The sequence below is a fragment of the Odocoileus virginianus genome, chromosome 31 (genome assembly GCF_023699985.2).
Source record: "Odocoileus virginianus isolate 20LAN1187 ecotype Illinois chromosome 31, Ovbor_1.2, whole genome shotgun sequence".
NCBI lineage: Eukaryota > Metazoa > Chordata > Mammalia > Artiodactyla > Cervidae > Odocoileus > Odocoileus virginianus.
The window spans coordinates 5,537,619-5,557,070 of record NC_069704.1 but is presented as its reverse complement, the minus strand read 5'-3'; the positions used below and the strand labels follow the sequence as shown (position 1 = coordinate 5,557,070).

Here is a 19,452-nt window from a genome sequence, read left to right as displayed (position 1 = left end):
CTCAATTTCCTTACCTTATAAAGTGAGATGGCCAGATCAGATGAGTTCTAAACGCCCTTCTAGCTCTGACAATGTTCTGTGATTCCATGAGATAACTGAACTTGGTGATAAGTTATGTTTATAACTCTAACCACCTGGGTAGGACAGAGACAGGGCAAGACTGCATTCTTTAAGCCTAGATACATAGCAGGTAGTGGAAGATTTGGGAAGGTAGAGATGTTCTAATTCTAATGTCAGAAGAGGCTATTATGACCTCCGAGGCCCTAGGCATACTAGGGTCCCTTCTTCAGTTTAAAAAAAAAAAAAAGCTTATTTTGTGACTGTATCAATACAAACATGGATATAATTGAAGATAAATTACATTCTTTTTCTTTTAAGTAAAAAAAGATAAAATTATCCCAGATCTTAAGCAGTAGTCTTAATGTGTCTAATGGATAAGTTGGCCCTGCTAAGTTCTCCTAAAAGTGGCGGCACGTTTTACTTAAAGAACATTGAGCCTGCCAGCCAATTGAATCTTACCTCCCTTCTAGAGCAGAATTTCTCAAATTTGGCACTGTTGGCATTTGTACTGTGTAGTTCTTTGCTGCAGGGGGTGCCAGCCATGCATTGTAGGATGTTTAGGGCATCCTGACCTCTATCCGCTAGATGCTAGTAGTAGACTTGTCCTGGATGTGACAACAAAAAATGTCCCTGATGTTGCCCAGGGTCCCCTTGGAGGCAAAATGATTCCTGGTTGAGAAATACTGTTCTAGAATATTCTTTCTTTCTTTCTTTTCTATTCCCCATCCTGATCCTCCCTCCCACCTACCTCTCCACCTGATTCCTTTGGGTCTTCCCAGTGCACCAGGCCCGAGCACTTCTCTCATGCATCCAACCTGGGCTGGTGATCTGTTTCACTATAGATAATATACATGGTTCGATGCTGTTCTCTTGAAACATCTCAACTTTGCCTTCTCCCACGGAGTCCAAAAGTCTGTTCTAGAGACACAGATGTATAGAATATTCTTTCTAGGTGATGTTTTACCTTATGCTGAGCACTCATGCTCTTCCTGGCCAATGCCTTTCCATATCACTCTTGGTGAAAGATAAAAAGTCCTGACATGGGCCTGTAAGATTCTCTCTGCTCTGGCCACAGAATTTCTCTAACATCGTTTCCTGCTGCTCTTGTCCCCAACATGGCTTCAGCCTCAGCGTCCTCTGTGCTGTCTTGGATCTGCCTGAGGGCTTTTTGAGGTGGTTCTTCCCCCTGTGTGGGACAAGCTCCTCCAGATCGTCCCCTTGGCCAGCTCTCTTATCCTCTTCATTTCTTTATTGAAATATCACCTTGTCAATGACACTTAAAGTGTTATTTTAAAACCTGCCCTTTTAGAAGTTATAAACCTTGGTCCTTGACGTGCCTCTTCCCCCCTCTGCCCTGCGCCTCTCTGTCTCTGTCTTACTGTATTTATACATATGCTTTCCCGGTGGCTCAGACGGTGAAGAGTCTGCCTGCAATGCAGGAGACGCTGGTTAGATCCCTGAACTGCAAAGATCCCTGGGAGCAGGAAATGGCAACCCACCCAGTATTCTTGCCTGGAGAACCCCATGGACAGAGGAGCCTGGTGGGTTACGGCCCGTAGGGGCGCAAAGAGTCAGACATGACTGAGTGACACTTTCACTTCACTTCAAGCCTTCTAACATACTATATAATTTATATTGCCTAATTATTTATTATTTTAAATATACTGTTTATTATTAAAATAAGCATTATTTTGATAATTATTTACAATTTATTAGATTTTATTTTCTTAGACTCCTAAATCGCTACAGACAGTGACTGCAACCATGAAATTAAGAGACGTTTGCTCCTTGGAAGGAAAGCTATGATAAACCTAGACAGTGTATTAAAAAGCAGAGACATCACTTTGCCAACAAATATCTATATAGTCAAAGATACAGTTTTTCCAATAGTCATGTATGGTTTTGAGAGTTTGACCATAAAGAAGGTTGAGTGCCAAAGAATTGATGCTTTTGAATTTTGGTGCTGGAGAAGACTCTTGAGAGTCCCTTGGACTGCAAAGAGATTAAATCACTCAATTTTAAAGGAAATCAAGCCTGGAAATTCATTGGAAGGACTGACGCTGACACTGAAGCTCCAATACTTTGGCCACCTGAAACGAAGAGCTGACTCATTGGAAAAGACCCTGATGCTGGGAAATATTGAGGGTAGGAGGAGAAGGGGACGACAGAGGATGAGATGGTTGGATGGCATCACTGACTCAATGGACAAGAGTTTGAGTAAACTCCAGGAGCTGGTGATGGACAGGGAGGCCTGGCGTGCTGCGGTTCATGGGGTTGCAGAGTTGGACATGACTTAGTGGCTAAACAGCAAAACAATTATTTACTATATTTATCATGTATTTCCCTTTGTCCCCTGCTAGAATACAAAGTGTATGAGAACAGGGCTTTGTTCTGTCTATGTTGTTCATCCCAAAACTGCTACATAATTTGTGTTTGATAAACATGCACCGGACTGAACTGGGCAAAACTGAATTGAAGTAGCTCCCTCTGTCTTTTGACAGTGCCTTTGGGAACTGCCCCCTTCTTCTGACCCCTAGTCTTCATCCCTGCGTCCCCCACACTGTGGCCGCTCCTTCCAGCGCGGAGCTCCGTGTCTCCTCCTGAAGAGCTCGCATTCTCCGTGAGCAGGTTTCCATCGTTGGTCTCTCTGTGGTCCTCTCCCCCTTCTGTCCCGGAGCTGCCTGGAGCAGCAGAGGGGCAGCATGCATGCCTGGGTTTTGAAACAGCAGATTCTTCCCTTCTTAGAGCCATTCTATCCTCGAAAAAGAATGATTCCAAAGAGACCTGAAAAAGCAGGACCTCGCCATCCCTGGGAGCACAAACGATGACTGGGAAAACAGAGGAGCCCCTTCAATCTTCGTGCTGGGGATTATCTATCACTGGAGCTGCTGAATAGAAGGGCCAAGCTGTGCAGTTATTACGTCCTCGTCTCAAAGCCGGCTGGGGAGAGGCAGCCAAGGAGCCACTGCCAGCAGGACTGGCAGGTGGGGACGCCAGGAGCCCACGTCTTGCCAGAGAGGCAGCCCTCGCTGACCCAGTTTCAGCACAACATCGCCTGACACAGCGCTGCAATCCGCAACTTTAATAACGTGGCGACGTACAAAGCAGTTTTGATGTAAAGTGGAGCTGACAGAGCAGCGGAGGGAAAGGCTCTGCTTCTCGCGGAGCTGCGTGGGGAAGCCACTCAAGGTGACTGCGACCTTCGCAGCCCAGTCGACCATCCAAGCCTGCTTTTGCAAACACTGAAGGCAGGTTTCTTTTCCAGGATGGCAGGTGGAGGGGTGGCAGAGAGTGAGTGGAACCAGTGTAGAAGGATGGGTTGATGCAGCCTGTCTCTTCTGCTTTAACACGTGTCCCTCACGTTCCTGCTCTCCACTGTCCCTGCCGCCCCTGCCTTCATCCAGGTCTCCAGCACCTGGGCTATTGCAACAGCTGCGTGATACTCTTAAAGCTTGTCCCTCCCATCCACCTTGTTCACAACTGGTAGGATGGGCTTCAGAAAGCATGTCAATGATCAGGTCACTTTCCATACCAAACCCTTGCATGGCTCCCGTTCTTGTAGGAAAATTAATGCCAAACATTGATGCCCAACTGAGTCCTCTGTGCTCGGCCTGTGAGCTACATTTTCAGCTTCTTCCACTCAGTCCTGCGTGTTTCTCATCACTTCTTGCCACCACCGCCTCCAGTTTTCTCTTTTTCAATTTATTGACCATACACTGTATTTTTCATTTCCTAAAGTTCTGACATATAAGGTCATTAGTGTTCACTTGGATGCTTCCCATGCTGGCAGTCTCACTACCTCAAGTGACAGCTTTTTTTTTTTGAATATTGAACAGTTGTAAAACTTTGTCTTTCCTATGAAATACAAACTCTGTTTCATAACTTTTATTTGTTACCCATGCTGTATCTGCTCTCTGGAGTCCCATGGAATATGGTCTGTCTCAGGACTCCATCCTGAGAAGTAAACTCAGTGAATCACATCTTTTGAGCTTCTTATCTGTGCTAAAGTTCCAGGGTCCTTTACTCACTTTTCATGCACTAAGGTTTCTCCCATCTCAACTCTCCCCATCTCGTCTTTCTGCACCTTCCTTGAACGGTCAAGACTCCCCTTAGAATCAACAGGGGGAGAGAGTACGGTGTGCATTTAAAAACAACAATCAAAAAAAAAAATAACAATCACAATTAGCAACGATAACAGTTGAAACTGTTCTTGGCATATGGAAACGGATGTTTTGACCTGGGTTGTGCAATGTGATTTATTCTAATGTTCATTCATTTACCATAAATATGTCTATTGAGCAAGGAAGGTACACACAGTAAAACGCAGTCCCCGTCCTCCAGTGTTTCACAGTCGGGAGGGCAGGGGGTGATGAAGGCAGCAACCAAGTAAGTAGTGATCACAACTAAATGTAATCAGAGCCACGATGGGGGCTATGCCAGCACTGAAAAGAGGTCCCAGGGATTTCCCTGGCCATCTAGTGGGGGTTAAGACTCCAGGCTTCCAATGCAGCGGGCAACGGTTCGGTCCCTGGTTGGGGGAAGCAGGATCCCACATGCCAAGGGATGTGGCCGGAAAAAAGTCTCCAGCCTTGTATGGGGGGTACTGAAAAGAGGCAAAGCGGTGGAGAAGAGCAGGGGGAGCAACTGCTGTCTACACGGAAGCTGGGAGGACAACAGATGCTCATAAGGTGAAAGGAGTGGACGAGGACATTCCAGGTGGCGTGGACCGCAAGAGGAGAAGCACAGACGAGGCCGCGGAAGTCTTCAGCGACCTTGAAGGTTCTTACGATTCCTGACCAGGGTTTTGTATATGAAGAGGTTGATTCCTGAGTCTAGACTACAGTTCAAATGCAGTTCCAGAAGAGAGAGATTACTGGGGCTTGAAATTGTCAGGACAATCTCCCTGGAGACGGAGGGCACATGAGGTGGGCCCGGAAGGAAAAACACATTATGGAGAGCAGAGAGGAGGGGAGATGGATATCTATATGCAAATACGTCCGCACACATACATCTGCTTCATATGCGTTTAAACCTCAAATTGACTTTCACTTGCCTTCCACTTTGGTTTCCATGGTAACCCTGGCCACTTAGTTTTCTTTTAACCTCCTTTTCATTGTTTCAGGATGAGGTGAGCTGCGTGAGGGTTAACCAGTCAGGGGAAGACAGGAGATTTTAAAGCAATTATTTGGATTTTTTTTTTAAAAGAAAATCGCCAACTTTGCAATTTAATGCAAACTGTCTCTGGTATATTTGCCCTGAAGGATGCTGTAGGGAGAAATAGGAGCCAGAATCCTTTTCGTGTCCCCTCCTCCCTGACTTCTATTATTACCGTGCACTTACTGCTAATACCGCATCTAAACTTGCAATCTCGGTAACTATGGCAATAAAATGGGTGAGATTCCCTTCCATTATGACTGGAATTGTTAGGACTTTGCAAAGAGCACGTGCTTCTGCACGGGGGGAGTGGGGGGGAAGCACTCCAGGGGAAAACAGTTATTTCAACTCCCTGCAGGGAGTTGAAGCCCCTCATCTATCAGTCCACATTCACGTGGAGAATTATCACCACACTTGTGTCAGAGGATGCAGACACTGTACCTGGGAGCGACAGAACACATCCTTACATCCACAGCTCGCACCCGCCCCCTACCCACCCCGTCCCCACCACAGGGCTCGACGGCTTCACGGCACGCAGGACCTGAGTTCCCTGCAGACCCAGGAGGCCAGGGCTGCATGGAGCCCAGCAGACAAGGTAGGCTAGAGGCGAGGGTGGAGGATCTAATCCAGAGATCACAAACTTTTCCCTGTAAAGGACCGAACGGGAAATATTGTAGGCTTAGAGACCTGTACCATCTTGGTTGGTATTCAGCTCTGCATTTGCTGCTCAAAAGCAGTTACAGACACCATGTACATGAACGGACGGGGTGTATTCCAGTACAGTTTATTGATGGATACAGAAATCTGAATTTTGAATACTTTTCAGGGTGTCATGAAATTGTATTGCTCTTTTGATTTTTTTCCACTCAGTTAAAAATATAAAGACCAGAGACTTCCCTGGTGGTCCAGTAGATAAGAATTCGCCTCGTAATGCAGGGGACGTGGGCTGGATCCCTGGTAGGGGGAACTAAGATCCCACATGCTGTGGTGCAATCAAGCCTGTGTTGCAACTACTGAGCCTGCGTGCCAAAACTGGGGAGCCTGTGCACCTCAACGAAAGATCCCGCAAAATGCAACAAAGATCCCGTGTGCCACAATGAAGACCCAATACAGCCAAATAAGTAAATAAAAGTTAAGAAAACAAAACAAAACTAAAAGCCATTCTTAGTTCTTGGATTCCTCAAAAATAGGTGGTAGGCTGGATTTGACCTGTAGTCGAAAGTTTGCAGTTCCTCATTTAATCTATGCTACAAACAATGCATTCCAGTGCATTGGAGTGAATTCTAGTGCATTTCATTATTCTCACCTGTTTTAGTTTGTTGTTATATGTAGTATTAAGTTCTATGAATACAATTTGCTATGGTTTTTATTGTGTGTCAAGCACTATATTAAGTCCTGTAAATAGGTCATCTGATTTAATCATCACTAAAATCCACTTTATAAATGAGGAAAATAAGGCTCAGTGATTGAATTACTCAAGGTCATGCGGTTTTAAGAACAGCTGACATGCAGATACAGGGTCTGTCTGTGGCTTAGAGATACAGTATGGCTTTCCTTTCCGCTGACGGGTCAGTTTCTGCACCTACCAGATTCTACACACCCTGTTTTCAGAGATCTTAGCCCGTAAATCTAACAAAAGCACAACTGTGGGAACAAGGCCTGGGACTTTCAAGAGTCTTCCCAATGCAGTGACCCAATAGACAAGACCTCACTGGGATGGCCTTGTGGACCCCAGCTCCTCAGCCTCCTGACCACCCCCAGGGGTCCTAATCTCTGATTAGCTCTTCACCCTGACTCCACAATGCCATAAGCACCTTTGCCAGCTCCCGGCTCTGGCTGTGCCCCAGGAGCAGCCCTCAGCCTCCGGGCGCCGTCCACCTGCTTTTCCAGCCTCTGGTTCCTCCCTGCCTTTGCTGGCCCGTCTTGGTGCTGATCACTTAGCACCAAAGTCCTCAGATTTCCTTCCTCAGCTGGCTCTTCTCAACTTGCCATCCCATCCCCTCTAAGCCCTTCGAGGAGAGGTTCTGGGAATTCGGGATGCAGGGCAGGGAGAGAAGAATGTTCCATGTTCCTAGCAGTGGGTCATTGTCTTCTAATCTCTAAGGAGGCAGGAGATTTTAATTGCTTAGGACAGTCCTGGAGGGGAAAGCTAGGAACAGCGAGAATTCATAGTGGCAGGTTTCTCTCTTACAGATCTCGGTCCAGGTCACTCAATACACCCCCCACCACAGGCAGTGGTGACACGATACAGAGGACTGGACCAGGGGTCTCGGGTTCTGGATTTGGGTCTTTTGTTGCTTTAAATGGGATAGTCGGGCCCAACTCTCTCATCTTCCCTTCTGCTGGAACAAAGTGACTCTATGACTTTGGGAAATGTAAAGTTTGGTGACAGCTGGCCTTGCTGTACTCGGCAAGTTGTATGACCTTGGGAAACCCAGGTCCCCTTCTCCGGGCCTTATTATCCCACCTGTGCCATGTGAGCAGTAATCGTCTCCAGCTCCAGAGACCTCCAGTTACAGCCTTTTCTGCTCTGCCACCCAAGGAACTGGCACATCTGCTTTTTGGATCCATTGCTTTGCAAACTTTTAAGGGATTTTCCCCTCTTTCTGTCCCTAGAAAATTGCTGCAGTTCTTTCTTTGGAAAGAACATTAGCCAAGCCATGTGCTAAGCAAATGCATTCAGCTTCTCCCTATCTGATTTCTCTTTTTCTCATTTGTCAGCAAAGGAGAAACCTCCCAGCTATTAATCAAACTCCTGGCGGTGGATAGCTTTAATTGCAGAAGCCATTGCTGGATGAGGGATGCTCAACTTTTCCAAAGAAAGCCCGCTGCCTAGTGCAGAAGAAAAACAATTAATTACCTGCTTCTCCTGTCCCCAACAGAGATGCAGATGAACTAACAATATTGCTGCTGGCACCAAATCCTCCCTCACCAAGGTAGAGGAAAGCTAAAGCTAGCTCAGACAGCACTCGTGAAAGTTCAATGCCCAAACAGAAGGTTGGCTATAAGGCTCTGGTAGGACCCCAGCTTATCCCTCTGGTATCTTTACTTTACGATGCATACTGATAAACTCAGCCTTACTGAGTGAGTGATTGGGATGTTGACTTGCCTGAAAATCATATTCTCTGAGGAAGGATCAGAGAATTCACAGAGATGTTGAATTCAGAGAAAAAGTTTAGGTGGAGGGAAGGAATGGGTGCAACTTTAAAATAAATTTAAAAAATGGATAAGACTTATTTTGTATGTTCCAATGGAATTATGGGTGAAATTTACCATTTCATAGAAGAAGAAATTCTTGGGACTTGGAACTGTGTGCCCATGGAAAGGGATTTCCTCAAATGGAGTCAAGTCGCTTGTCTCCGCAGGTTTTCAAGAACCTCTGAGGACATTATAAGGCAATCTTCATATAGGATGAGAGGTTAATTAAAATCTCTTGGGTAGGTAGTCACCCTTCTTTAGGGTCTTGTTTTATTAACACCTTTGACTTACTTTAAGGTTTTCAATTTTAGAGATAGCATAGGAGTAGAGAGGGGGAGAGCAGAGACAGCTAATGTTGAATACTTTTTTTTTTTAATCCTCAATTGACACAAGGATAGGATAGAGCCAATGCTCTCCTTGGAACTTGGAACTAGGTTGGCTTTCTCTGCATCCCAATACTTAGCAGATGCTCCGCACAGAGTGAACATTTGAGACAAGTTTGAAAAGCTTTTTATTATGTCAAATATAAACCTGCACTTTTGGTGTGAGTTCTGGGAGGCAATATTACACAGTTTTGAAGAGGAAAACCTGAATTGGACTGATCGGAGTCTACACCTTTGTTCTTTGTGTCCTAGGTGAGTGAACCCCAGACAGGAGGCAGAAACTCTCAGAGCCTCAGTTTCCTTGTTGATAGAATAGGGATCCATTTACACACCTCATGGCACTGCAGCTGAGACTTAATGAGATTATAAATGCAAAATGCTTACAACACGGCTTGACAAAAAGTAGCAGATATTTATTCAGCACTTAAAACATACCAAGCACGGTTCTATGCATTTTGCACATACTATTTAAGAGTCATAACTCTATTGTTGAATATGAAACTAAGGAACAGAGAGGTTAAATCACGTGCCCGAGGTCACACAGTGAGGAGACAGCAGCACAAGGATTCTGAGCTGACGTTCTTGATCCCTGTTAGCTGCTGCTGCATAAACACTGACCATCACCTGCGTGACATTATCATTCCCACCTTTCTTCCAGTAAAAACGTTGTTTCCCTTTTTTCCTCTCCTTTCTACTTCTGCCACACGCAGCTGTACATACGACTCTACTGCACGACTTCCCAGAGAACTGAGATTTTGTTTGATTTCTTATTACTCCTTCCATAGAGTCTTGCGTGGCCTTTGCACCTGATAGATACTGTTTACATGTTACATGCCTTCGTTCAGGCCCCGCTCTCTTCAGAGCAGCGGTTCCCAACCTTTCTGGCACCAGGTAATACAGGAGATGGGCTTCCCTAGTAGCTCAGATGGTAAAGAAATCTGTCTGCCACGTGGGAGACCCGGGTTCAGTCCCTGGGTTGGGAAGATCCCCTGGAGAAGGAAATGGCAACCCACTCCGGTATTCTTGCCTGGAGAATCCCATGAACAGAGGAGCCCGGCGGGCTACGGTCCATGGGGTTGCAAAGAGTCAGAATTGACTGAGCGACTAAGTCCACACATGGCACACACTGGTTCGTGGAAGACGGTTGGTTTCTCCAGGGATCAGAGATGAGGGGTGGAGGGAGGTTTGGGGATGATCCCTGCCTGTTACATTTACTGTCACTTTGTTTCTATTTTTATTACCTCAGCTCTGCCTCAGATCACCAGCTAGCAGATCCCGGAGGTTGAGGACATCTGTTTCAGAGTACTGGATTGGAATCAACTTCAGCCAACTTGCACCTTTTTCCTCTTTTATTTCATTTGTTTACTTATTTATCTGTTTTATTATGTATCTGCAGTCAGAATAACTTGTTGAAAACCACAGGGACTGTGTTTGAATCCACGTCTTTGGCACGACAGGCCATATTAACCTAAGCTTCCTTTGCTTTGGTGCCTGCTCTGTGATGGAGGCTGGAGAAGGCAACGGCACCCCACTCCAGTGCTCTTGCCTGGAAAATCCCATGGATGGAGGAGCCTGGTGGGCTGCGGTCCATGGGGTCGCTAGGAATCAGACATGACTGACCGACTTCACTTTCACTTTTCACTTTCATGCATTGGAGAAGGAAATGGCAACCCACTCCAGTGCTCTTGCCTGGAGAATCCCAGGGACGGGGGAGCCTGGTGGGCTGTTGTCTATGGGGTCGGACAGAGTCGGACACGACTGAAGCGACTTAGCAGCAGCAGCTGTGATGGAAGCAACATAAAACCTAAGTTTGACAGATAGACAGTGATAGTGGGAATGTGCTTAACAGAAGAGACTTCTTTGGGGATGGAAAATGTTTACGTTTACTTGCTAAGCTACAAGACTACCAAAGGGGAAATGATGTGGTTTAAGCTAAAAAGCTCCTGTAATCCTTGTCTGACTTCCCCTCTTAGCTCCCCTGAAATGGGTTTGCCTCAGTTCCTGCAGACGACACCTCCCTTATGGCAGAAAGTGAAGAAGAACTAAAGAGCCTCTTGATGAAAGTGAAAGAGGAGAGTGAAAGTTGGCTTAAAGCTCAACATTCAGAAAACTAAGATCATAGATGGGGAAACAGTGGAAACAGTGGCTGACTTTATTTTTCTGGGCCCCCAAATCACTGCAGATGGTGACTGTAGCAATGAAATTAAAAGATGCTTACTCCTTGGAAGGAAAGTTATGACCAACCTAGACAACATATTAAGAAGCAGAGACATTATTAGTTTGCCAACAAAGGTCCGTGTTTTCAAAGCTGTGGTTTTTCCACTGGTCATGTATGGATGTGAGAGTTGGACTATGAAGAAAGCTGAGTGCAGAAGAATTGATGCTTTTGAACTGTGGTGTTGGAGAAGACTCTTGAGAGTCCTTTGGACTACAAGGAAATACAACCAGTCCATCCTAAAGGAAGTCAGTCCTGGGTGTTCATTGGAAGGACTGATGCTGAAGCTGAAACTCCAATCCTTTGGCCACCTGATGCGAAGAGCTGACTCATTGGAAAAGACCCTGATGCTGGGAGGGACTGGGGGCAGGAGGAGAAGGGGATGACAGAGGATGAGCTGGTTAGATGGCATCACTGACTCGATGGACATGAATTTGAGTAAACCCTGGGAGTTGGTGATGGACAGGGAGGCCTGGTGTGCTGTGGTTCATGGGGTCGCAGAGTCGGACACAACTGAGCGACTGAACTGAACTGAACAATTCCTGCAAGAGCGGTCACCGTTTCCTAGTAAACCACCACCAATTCCTGGTGAGCCGGAAGCGCCCATCCGTCACTGCAGTCTCTCACTGTAGCTGTAATACAGCAAGTCAGGTGTGGGGGTGGATGGGGGCTGCTCCTAACGCTTTCATGGTTTCCTTCTCACTTGCTTAAAGTACTTTTGTCCCCCTTTTTTTTGAAGTATTTTTTCAGAGTGTGTGTATGTGTAATTATTATTTTTTTTAACCTTGCTGTTCTTTCTTTCCTTGTGCGTATCAGGCTTTCTCAACAGCTTCAAATGGAAAACTTTGAAGTAAGTGAGCTTTTTAAAGAACTGAAAACTCAGCCCGATGCCCGGAAGTCCCATGGGCAACCTTGCGCAGTAACCACTCTGGGTGGAACTCATTAGCACGGGCTGTTTCACCGCCGCCGCGCAGGCCGGCCACACCGTGGCTCCCTGGCTTTGAGCCCCGGCAGGGATGCGCGGGGCAGCGGGGACCGCCAGCTCACGGGGTCAGGGTGGCCCACGGCCCGGCGGGCGCGGAGCCGATTGTGCAGCCGGCGCCAACGAGCAGATTACATCTGAGCCGCCTTTCAAGTCGCCGGTAGCTTTCAAAACCGGGCTTTGAAAGGCTGGACTCCCCTGGCTCTGTACTGGAGGACGGAACTCAGCTTTGCAGGGAGGCCGGACCGGCTCACACGTGCCTGCCTCTGCGGCGCTCGCCTTCGTTCAGAGAATAAAAGGAAGAAGACTTTGTCTGGCGGGTGTTCATGTGCGCGGTTTCCATCCCTTTATTTACAGAGGAAACGTTCGGACTCCTGGAGTTCTCACTGGCCACTGGGGGGATGAATGGGCTGTTTGAAGTGAGAGCATTTAAAGTTTTTCTTTGGGATATATATACACATACACACATACCTACATATTCTCTCTTTTCTCAAACTTAGTGATGTTTTACCTAGGCATCTGATTGGGGCCGGGGGGAAAACACGCAGATACATGTAGAGTTAGGATGCTGCTATCACACAACCCCCTTTTTTCTTGCTCTTGACCCTGGTCTCCTGGCCCCTGGTTGAATGAGTAGTCTTTCCACACTATGGGAGAAGGGGCAGAGAATTTAGTGGTTAGAATGCAGGCTTTGCAACTCTCCAGACAGGTCTGAATTTTTCTGCAGTGGCGTAGCTGTGAGAAGATGCCTGACACATAGCGACAGCCCGGCCTTTTCCCTCAGCACCAGAAATTGGCCCTTTGCTCTTGTATCTTGCGCGTCTGCTCACTCCTGTTTATGCAGGTTCTTTCCAGCACAAAGGCTGAGATTTTAAGGGCACAAGGTCTGCAGGGCTTCGCTTTGCAGCAGCACTTACCGTGACACCCTTCCTTAGGATACTACATGTATACTACACTCAGATGCTCAGTCACGTCCCACTCTTTGCGACCCCACAGACTGTAGTCTGCCAGGCTCCTCTGTCCATGGGATTTTCCTTAGTATAACTGCTTAATATTCTTATGGGTTTGTCTATAAACCCCATTTGTTCCAAACCATCCCTGGGAATATGCAACCCAATTCTTGGTTTTAGGAGTATGACTCCACCTCTAGGTCTTCCAAAGTCATTCAGGATATCGTACTGGGTTAAAAGGAAATGTAATTAAGTACTCCTCGGTTTGGAAGAACAATTTCTTACTCAGGGCTTCATAGGAAATTTATCAATGAATCAGCATAAGCCTGGAAGAGCATACTGAAATAAACTTTCTCAGAACAGGAATATAGATTGAATGTAGCAGTCGTCAAGATCGGTCTTGTTAACCCCTTCTTATGAGAAAGTGGGGTTTAAGGATCTCCATGTATTCCCAAGGCAACACAGAAAGTGCAGAAGCCAGAACACAAGGAAAGGAGGATTTCTGACTCTGAGTGATGTTCCTTCCACACACAGCAATTGTCAGCTTCCTCACTCCTAGCCCTCTTCCTCTCTCTTCCTGGGAGAAATTCTATCTCTTAATTCCTTACCTCAAACTTTTTGTGCTCTGAATCCTTATCAGGCTGTGACAGGCGGTCCTGGGCAGAGAGCCCACTCAGTATCCTGTGAATAGTAGTTTCCATTATCAAACACAAGCTACTATGTGTACCAATGGCATATTCCCTTTAGCAGGGAGGAACTGTTAATTACAGAGGCTCCTGGGCTCCAGGTTCCAAAAAGACCCAGCACTTGTCTTTGTGTCTCTGCCCAGCCCAGCACAGAAAGGTTACATTGTTTGAAAGTTTACAAGCAGAATGTTAATTGAGGCATAAAAGCCTGTGTCTTTGATCTTCCCAGGACCTGTGGTTCTCCCATCACCTGAGTCCTATTGCTGAAGACACAGGTTGGATCGAAGCCTGCAGTGAGTCTTGTGCCAAAGGCACCCAGCAGGATGCCAGAGCTGCCCGCCTCCTTCCTTCTTTCTAGCAACACTGAAAGCTCTTCCTGTGTGTATTTATCTGTCGCTTGCAAGTGAATCCCCAGGCCTGATCTCTGTGGTCATCTCCCTGTTCTGTGATACAGGCCTGTGTTCTTAGCTTTCAAATGTTTCTATGAGAATTTCTATGCCTCCTTTCTAGAACGGCTCCCTCCCCCTCTCTGTATCTGTTCTCATATCTGTTCTAAATCCCAGCTGCAGCTTTATGACTCTCTTGACTGAACTGGATTTCAGTGTTTTGCGGGATGTCTCATTCATTCATTCACTCACTCCTTCATCCATTCACTTAATTTCTTCATCACTCACTAATCCATGCATTTCTTCAGGCATTCACTTACTTTCTTGTCCCATTTTCTGTCTCTGATTGATTGAGCCAAAGGAGACGTTATATGTAACATGTTGACCAGAATCATAGAAATATAAGGACTCCTGCATGCATGTGCTTGTTTGAATTAATGAAAATATCTGGAGGGAACAGATGCAGTCATCTAAAATCTGTATAACACTGCCTTTCCCAGAGAGGGGTTCACCCACGGTTGTTTGAAGGTCTAAGGTGGTATTTACAGAGCAAATCAGCTTAGTGTAATAGAAAAACTTAGTTTTTGGAGAGGAAGAAAAAACTGAGTTCAAATGTCAGCATTTGCTACCGAGCAGCTCTCTGACTGGGCAAGATACTTAACTGCTCTGAGCCTCACTGTTCTCCTTTATAAGAAAGAGGTGCTGATATCTATCTTGTAGAGGCACGTGGGAAAAGAGAAAATGCTTCTCTGTACTTAGAACAGGTTCCAGCACACCACTGTTATGGTTGATATTATTATTACTGCTCATTTGTGAAGGTGTGTTCCGACCCAGCTGGACAGCATTGCTGATGGGTCTCTGTGTCCCCTAGGGAAGCAGGGATACTCTGATGCTCTCACAAGAGAAAACCTGAAAAATGGGCTTTCCTGGAGGAAGCCTTCAGCCTGAGATGAAACGGCTGGTGCTTTAGATTTCCCTTCCATCCCCTCCCGTGAGGGAGCCGTAAGCCCACGTGTGAAGGACTGCAGTAGTGACATCTGCAAGAGCCAGAGGGACAGGTGAAGAGTGCGCGTGCTGGGAGCAACACGTGACCAGCTCAGTAACGCCTGCGTCTCCCTGCCTCCAGCTTGGGATGCGTCCCTGTTTCAAACCTGCATTCATTCATCTGTCTTCTTGTAACACACTCATGTTTGACATGCTCAGCTCTGGAAAAAATTTCTGCAGAGGTTTTCCCTTACTTCTACTGCATTACTAACATAGTTTTCAAATACTATTTCCACTTTTCTTTTTTTTTTTTCTTTTCAAATACTATTTCCACTTTTTTTTTTTTCCTTTTGCAGCATCTTTCATTTTATTTTTTTCTGTTCAGCACACTTCTTGCTCAGAAATCCCATATGTAAAACACTGCAGCGTCTGTTCTAGTAGACCTGCGGTGTCGGATTCAGGGAGTCAGCCCATTTGGTCTCTACAGTCTTGTCTCTTATCCTATGCAGTCTTGCAGGGATTCTGGAGAACCTCCTTTTAGTCTAGTAATGGAAGTATCAAGACAGCACAAGGCTGTTGAAAATGTAAAACCTTGTTTCAGTAGAAGGGTGAAATAGTAACCATTTGTACCAATATACTGAAGAGTCTGGAGAAGGAAATGGTAACCCACTCCAGTAATCTCGCCTGGAGAATTCCACTGACAGAGGCGCCTGTCAGGTCACAGTCCATGGGGCTGCAAAGAGTCAGGCATGACTGAGCAACTACCACTCATTAAAGAGTCTCACCGGCAGATTATCCACCTCACTGCCCGGTCAGTTCTGATGGAAGGACTAGGATACAGCCCAGGGTCATGGGATGATGGTGGCACAGGGAAGCATGGAAGAGGTTGCTTTCACACCTCTTATATCACGGTACTGTCTGCCCAGCCTGGGATGTTAGGAAAGTTGCATCACCGCCAGTGGCACACCCACCATGTGGATAGGGAGCCTGAAGTTTGGAGGAGTCCCACAGCTGAGAAGCAGCAGGGCTGAGAGCTGGAGTCAGGTTTTCTCACTCTATTTCCCGTGTAGGACGCTGTGCTTTCCCAGCCTTGCCCTCCACCTCTACCAGCCTTGCATCTCTCTCATGAAAGTGGGAGGAAAATGCATGATCCGAGGCATGTTCTTTCTGGCCATTTCCCCTTCCTTTCCTCATTACCCCCTTATCTTCATCAGTTCAGTTCAGTTCAGTTGCTCCATCATGTCCGACTCTTTGTGACCCCATGGACTGCAGCACGCCAGGCCTCCCTGTCCATTACCAACTCCCAGAGTTTACTCAAACTCACACCCATTGAGTTGGTGATGCCATCCAACCATCTCATCCTCTGTCGTCCCCATCTCCTCCTGCCTTCAATCTTTCCCAGCATCAAGGTCTTTTCAAATGAGTCAGTTCTTCGCATCAGATGGCCAAAGGATTGGAGTTTCAGCTTCAGCATTGTTCCTTCCAATGAACACCCAGGACTGATCTCCTTTAGGATGGACTGGTTGGATCTCCTTGCAGTCCAAGGGACTCTCAAGAGTCTTCTCCAACACCACAGTTCATAAGCCTCAATTCTTTGGTGCTCAGCTTTCTTTATAGTCCAACTCTCACATCCACACATGACTACTGGAAAAACCATAGCCTTGATTAGACAGACCTTTGTTGGCAAAGTAATGTCTCTGCTTTTTAGTATGCTGTCTAGTATCTTCATCTGTGGCTGACATATTAGTGTGTGTTTCAGGAAAATAGATGTTCCCTCAGTTCTTATGACAGAGATGCTGAGTCCTAGGAGAAAAGCCTACAGTAGCCCTCTTAGATCCAACCAGAGAGGAGGGTCCCGAGGCTACGTCCTTCCCTTTCCCTGAGCATTCAAGAAAGAGGCTAAGATAAGTACTGTTGGCTCAACGGTGGCTGCGGGAAGAGCTTCCAGAGGCAGGAACCAGCCCCTTGTTAGCCATCTGCAGCTCAGAGGCAGGAGAGTGGGGGAGGGAGGCGCGTCTATCATCTGAGGCCACTTCCTTCTCTCCTTTGCAACCAGCCTTTCAAGTGAGAAAAGAGGCTGTACCAGGATGAAAGGACAATCACGGCCTCCCTGTAGTCAACAAGCATGTCAGCTAGCCCCTCTAATTTAGGGGAGCATGCGATGTGCAGCATGAGGGGTCTCATTCGGGCTTGGAAGTGCAGGGACACCCCCAAAGAGAAGCAGCCACTGATAAGTAAATCACTTCTTGTTATCCAAGCAACATTTTGCAGGGGAGAAAAAAAAGAGAAAACAGCTTTTTTGTGCTTTATCTCATTTGATCCTGACAGCAAGTTTCTAAGGGAATAGAGAGATAATCACCCATTTCACAGAAGGGAAAATTGAGGTTCAACATGGCTATGTGATTTTCCTAAAATCACACAACTATGAAATAGCATAGCCAAAATTTAAATCACGACCTTCTGACTCAGATGCAGAAATGTGGCTATATCCATCAGTGCTTAATTTTATGAGACAATTTATCTCCATAGTGATACCATCTAGGTTTGCCAAGGATGGAGCTGTGAGGTCAAGTTGCTTACAAGTTATTTCAGTGAAATTACACTAGGACATTCCTTGCAGCATGTTAGAAGAAAAAAAAAAGGTTCCTTGTCAAATCAACAACATTACTCTCAGTTTAAAAAAGAAACTGAAAAATGACAAATGCATTGTGGAAAAGACCATGGTCACATTCAGAGTAAAATTTAACATTTGAAACTATGAGACAGTCAGATTTTCTAGTACACTGTGTCTTATATAACAATATCCTGATTGAGAGAAGGATCTCAGTAGGTTGATGGCTGGATTGGGACAGATCAAGGATACAGGTGAAGAGCAAAAGGGTTAAAAATGATGAGGGAACTTCCCTGATGCCACAGTGGAAAAAAATCCTCTTGCCAATGCAGGGGACATGGGTTTGATCCCTGGTCCAGGAAAATTCCACGTGGCTTAGAGCAACTAAGCCCATGCGCCATAACTACTAAAGTTGGCATGCCCTAGAGCCTGTGCTCTGCAATAAGAGAAGGTCCCACTCACCGCAGCTATTAAAGAAAAAGGCTGCCTTAAGCTACAGAGACCCAGCAGCAACAAAAATAAATAAATTAATTAAAAAACGACGAGGAATGGTGCACACCGAGTTCAAAGGCCATCTCTTCATCACTGTTAGTTTATTTTGTGAGTGTGGTGCTTTCTGAGCTCTGTAGGAACGCAAGGTCCTGCTTCCTTCTTGTGCAGTCCCACAGACTCACATCGGCACCAGAGGAGACTTGACACATGACTCTGGGCACATTGCGGGTGCCCTGTTGGACACTCTCGTTGCCACCACTCCCCCTTTCTCGCCTGTTAAATGAAGTTGAAGAATCTTAGCCAAGTATTTAAGGCCTTTAACATCTGAGCCCTAATTAACCTTCCTAACTTTATCCACTAGAACTGCCATTCTTTGTCAACAGCAACTGCTTATTTTCCCTGCCCTCCCCTCCTTTTTCACCCAGTCCTCCCTATGCGCAGATCACCAAATCCCAGCCGGCTCCTGCTTCACCCTGGGGCTCCTGGAAGCTCATCTGCAGCTTCAGCCCACCCTATTTAATACACTGCAAAGCAAGAGGAGGCAAAACAGAGATTAGGGCATTCTCATCCAACTGAGTTGCATACTTTCCTTATGGCCTAGCTTTGGGGTTCCTGCATCTTCTTAAGAGGAAGAGTTGCCCCTTAGGTTCCAGATACAATCCCTGGGTCCCTGTCTGAATTACCCGCACAGCTTGACATTACCGCAGAACTGACCTTTGCTTGGTATCTCATAGTCCTTCCTTCTCTTTTCACAAGACCAGATTTGTTTCCTAGAGCACTGGACTGCTGACTGATTTTGTGATGATTGCTTACTAAGTCTCCTAAAACCGACTTCTCTTTGAATACCTTCATAGCTAGACAGGGTACTATGTCTCTGCACATCGCCTCTCTCTAAGATTGATCATTTGTGCTTTCCTACCACCTGTTGCCTGCCAGCTCTCTGGATTCAGTGTTCCAGCCTGCTGGGTTGGATTTTCCCCCACTGTTATCATTAGCCCAAATGCCATCTCTTCCAAGAAGCCTTCTTTCATCCCTTCAGTTTCAGCTGGTTCTCCCTGCAAGGCATGTCCTTGGCAGGACGACCATCTTGAAGTATGTTTATATGCAGTGGTGAGCTGGTAAATGCTTGCGAAGTAAACAAAGAACTCTACATGTATAATGTTTACAATTCCTATGGTATAAATATTCCAACTAGGGCTGTTTTCAAGCTACTATCCTAGTTGGAATGGATGTGTACAATGGACTCTTGCCCACTGGTGTGAGCTGGCCACAGAACACTCCGGTTTTATGTGACTTAGTCTCATGTCTCCCTCTCTCTCTGACTCTTGAGCATGCCACGCTCTCCCACATC

At 46.2% G+C, this 19,452-nt stretch overlaps 1 long non-coding RNA gene across 1 annotated transcript; it reads left to right on the top strand.

The window, feature by feature from the left end:
- Positions 1-10,571: 10,571 nt before the first annotated feature.
- Positions 10,572-12,303, top strand: LOC139032348 (uncharacterized). The gene is made up of 2 exons (XR_011484851.1): positions 10,572-11,598; positions 11,827-12,303. It is a non-coding gene; the product is annotated as an uncharacterized lncRNA (long non-coding RNA).
- The last annotated feature ends 7,149 nt before the right edge of the window (positions 12,304-19,452 follow it).